Source organism: Hibiscus syriacus, unplaced genomic scaffold (genome assembly GCF_006381635.1).
Source record: "Hibiscus syriacus cultivar Baekdansim isolate YM2019G1 unplaced genomic scaffold, ASM638163v2 tig00110847_pilon, whole genome shotgun sequence".
NCBI lineage: Eukaryota > Viridiplantae > Streptophyta > Magnoliopsida > Malvales > Malvaceae > Hibiscus > Hibiscus syriacus.
The window spans coordinates 1,090,335-1,094,795 of record NW_024062888.1 but is presented as its reverse complement, the minus strand read 5'-3'; the positions used below and the strand labels follow the sequence as shown (position 1 = coordinate 1,094,795).

The window sequence follows — 4,461 nt, the reverse complement described above, 5'->3', positions numbered from 1 at the left end:
GAGATTTTGTGAACGCCTGCAACACTAAGTTCAATGCATGCAGGTGGAGTGAAGGATACGTATGAAGTAATCAGTTTTATTAAAAGTAGAAGTATTTAAAAGTACAAATAAAAATTCACTATAAATTAAAATTCAATATAAAATTAAAGGAAAATTAAAAGATATTGATAACAGTGATTAGCATCAAGACTGAAAAAAGAGATGAGTGATTTTAGGTTTTTCTTTAGATATATGTATTGATACCAACAATTAATGATGTTTTTAGGGATAAATCTAGAGACGTGTGGTTTTTCCTATGAAATTTTTTAAATTCTCTTATAATTTAAGTATTTTTTATTAATAATTTATTTTCGTCTCTCATTAAAATTTTATAAGTTTGTAAATGTTACAGTTGTCTCTAGATATTTCCTAACTATATCTAAATGTAAAATTCGTAAGCCTTGACTAATCTAATAAAATTATTTCGTATAAATATTGGCGATATGACTATATATTAACATAATCATATTATATATACATATATGTATAATATAAAAGTATAATATCTTTAATAGTGATTAAAATATTATAAAATAATCATTAAATTTTATCAAATTATATAAACTGATTCTTAAAATTATCGAATTTAGACCATCAAAATATTCATTATTTGAACCATTTAATATTTATTTTCTAATTTTTTAAAAGTTGTAATAAAAAAAACAACATTTTTTTGACAAAATTCTTAGTGTACTTTTATCCTATTATTATCAGCCTAATTGTATTCAGGCACAATCCGACGTGGCTATACCCTAAAATTCTTTCCCACACTCGCTCTCTTAAGCGCGTGTTACTCACCTCTCAGTCCCAGACTCCCGAGTCTTCGTTCTGAAAAGAAACAAAGAAAACACTAAAGAAAGAAATCGTACGGATCAAACACCTCCATCCCCCTCGTTTCAAACCAAAACCCTAATTATCAAATTACCCCCCTTTTATCTCTTATGAACCTTAATCTCTCCGTACATTTCCAGCATAAACCCCTGAAGAAACCCTTTCTAACCCTCTAACCCATCTGGGCATTTCTTAATTAGGGGTTCCCCCCTTTTTTATTTATAAAAGTTTGACCTCGTTATTTATATGAATGGCTACAGGGACAATTGAAGGTGCAGAATCAAAGAACAATAAGGTTTATACCAGCAAAACCCACAACATTCCCCAGAATCCCACTTCTCAGCAACCTCTAGCCACCACCACTTCAGCTGATGATAACAACTCCCAGCATCAGCTGCCACTCCAACCTTTCGATGCCGTGGCGTCGGATGATTCGTCCAGTAGTAATCGGTTGCGGCAGGGCGCGAAGAATGCTACCAATGGGATTGCAACATCTGGATACGTAAAGTATGATAACCTTTTAAAGATTAGATTGAATGTTTTATCGAAGAGTGAGGCTAGAGTTTTGAAAAGGAAGTTAGCTACTGAACTTGAGGAAGTTAGGGGTCTAGTTAAGAAATTTGAGGCAGAAGAAAGTAGGTTTAATGGGGTGTATGCAAATTCACGGGTTTCAGGGAATGAGAATGTTGATAGAGGCGGTGGAAGTTTAGTTAGAGCGAATCCGGATGTTGGTTCAGTAGGATTGCCTAGTTCGAGGTCTTTTCATGGATTATCTGCGACGATGGCAGAGCCTGATCATGGTAACAATGATGATGGTGGTGGGAGAATGTGCGTGGATAACGAGAAGAGAAATCCGAAAGCAAATCAGTATTATAATAATTCAAAGTTTTCTCTAGGGAAGGAGAAGTTGAAGCCTATAGAGAGTAAAAAGAAGATGAAGTCGAGTGGTGGGAAGAGTAACGGGGGTCAAATGAGAGGTGGGATTACACCGGAGAAGTTTTCTAGTCAGTTGTTTAAGAGATGTAGTTATTTGTTAGGGAAGTTAATTAAGCATAAGTTTGGTTGGGTTTTTAATAAGCCCGTGGATGTGAAGGGACTGGGGCTGCATGATTATTATACAATTGTTAAATGTCCTATGGATTTGGGTACAGTGAAGACTAGGTTGAACAAAAATTGGAACAAGTCACCTAGGGAGTTTGCGGAGGACGTGAGACTAACTTTCAGTAATGCAATGCTTTATAACTCAAAAGGACAGGATGTACATATTATGGCAGAAAACTTATCTCAGATATTTGAAGAAAACTGGGCAGCTATATAATCCGAGTATAATCTTAATAGGAGGTATGAAAGGATTCATGATTACAGTTTGCCAAATCATACTTCAAGGAAACTTCCTGCTCCGGTTCCGCCTCCGGCTTCAGTTTCGATTCAAACTCCTGGTCCTCCTTCGCTATTATTAGAAGCTAGGACTTTGGGGAGACCAGAATCCATGACAATGCCCGATGATTCGAAGTCAAGAGCTGTGGACTTGACTCCTACTGGTAAGATTGCAGTACCAAAGAAACCCAAGGCAAAGGAACCAGATAAGATGGGTATGACGTATGAGGAGAAGCAGAGACTAAGTGTAAACCTTCAGAACTTGCCTTCAGAGGAACTTGATAGCATTATCCAGATTATCAAGAAGAGGAACCCTGCACTTTTCCAGCAAGATGATGAGATTGAGGTGGATATTGACAGTTTTGATCCAGAAACACTTTGGGAACTTGACAGATTTGTGACCAAGTATAAGAAGGGTTTGGGTAAAAGCAAGAGAAAAGCTGAAGTTCCTCTTCAAGCAAATTCTGGAGATGGCCACAACGTTCACGAGACTGTAAGATTATGAACAAGTGATTCTTGAGCATCATAACTGTTTTCGCTGCATAGAATTTCTGTTCACTACAACATTTTTTTGTTATTCTTTGTGCAGAATCTGGAACCACTTGCTAAAGAGGTACCAAAAGTAGCTGAAACAGGTAATCACCAAGGACCAACAAGAACTTTAATCATTTTTGGTCTATTCTTCACTTGTTTCGTTCTGAAGAAGGATGGGATTTTCATGAACTTATTATAATAACCGGTTGTATTGTGAAGCAGAAGAGAAGATTGCTCCCACGTCACCTGTTCATAGAGAAAAACTACAAAATAACGAGAATGGATCAAGTAGTTCTAACAGTGGCTCTGGATCGTCATCAACTGGTATACTTTAAAGTTTTTCCTTTTGTTTTGCTCGAATGAGTTATATTCCAGATTTTTCACGCTAATGGACTTAACTAAGGTAGGACATGTTACCTTGGGTACTCAACCGAATACTTTATGCAAACTCTGATAGTGATAGTTAATCAGGGTAAGGTGAACCTGTCTTTTAATGGACTTAACTAAGGTAGGACATGTTACCTTGGGTAATGAACTTTTTCAATCCTTATTTCTCAAAATAGTTTTGCAAATTTTTAAGGAGATAAAGCAACTTTTAGTCTCTAGGCTTGCCAACTTTTTTTCAGCTCGGTCCCTGAACTTCTTTTGATCCACATTGGTCCCAGAACTTGGCAACTTTTCTCCTTTTTAGTCCTATGGTGTGGCACTTTTATATTGTGACATGTAGCCCAATCTTATATCAACAAAATGATGAAAATCCCAGTTCAAGGACTAAAAGTTGTTTTATCCCATTTTTGTAGTGGTGCTAATTTGAGTTTAATCTCGTGATAAACATATTGTAATCAGGGAACGTATTGTTTAATGCCTGCTTAAGCTTTGCTCTGTAATGCGTAGTTGAACATCAAACACAAGAAGCATGCATGCAGACTAACAAAACAAAAGATTCATTCTATATTTAGAGTTTCATTTGTAATATAAATATCTAGAGCCTTTAGTTACAACCATTTTTATAAGAGATGAAATGGAAAACTAAATATACAAATGGATCTTTTGTTTTGTCTGTCTGCGTGCATGCTTTGTGTTTTTGATGTTCACCTATGCATAACAGATCAAAACTTTAGCCGGGATTAACCTATATGTTCCCTGGTTACAGTATGCTTATCACGGTAAAGGTAGAAAACATTAGTAGATGCTGATTTATTCTAAATATGTCTATCTTGAGCTTCATGTTGCTTTTGTAGATCGTCTTAAGATGGGAAGCTGATTCGGTAACATTACTAAGTAGCAATCAATGATTCTGCTTAGCATTTCTGGAGGACCTGATCAAACTGCGTAACAAAGACCTATCCGAAGAAGATGAACTGCATGCAACTCAAACTTTTTGAAAAGCTAGTTCTTTCAGTTGCATAATACGAGCCTGGTATTCAGTTTTGAAATTGTATATACGATGGCTATCAACATAGTTATGGCAAGGTTTTTCTGTAGGTCATGACACGTTCTATACCTGTTACTTGTTAGCTACTTAACTCTTAATGGTATCCCTTCATTGCAGACCTCGACTGTATAGAAGAAATTGTTGAAAGGGAAATGTGTAATTTTTTTTGATAAAACATCTTCTCATTAAAACATTTTGACTAAACTAAAATAGGTTCAGGGCCCGGCTGACCAAATGTGGTTTCA

General features: G+C 35.9%; 1 pseudogene; it reads left to right on the top strand.

Moving 5' to 3' along the window:
* Nucleotides 1-924: 924 nt before the first annotated feature.
* Nucleotides 925-4,258, top strand: LOC120143459 (annotated as a pseudogene).
* Nucleotides 4,259-4,461: the final 203 nt, after the last annotated feature.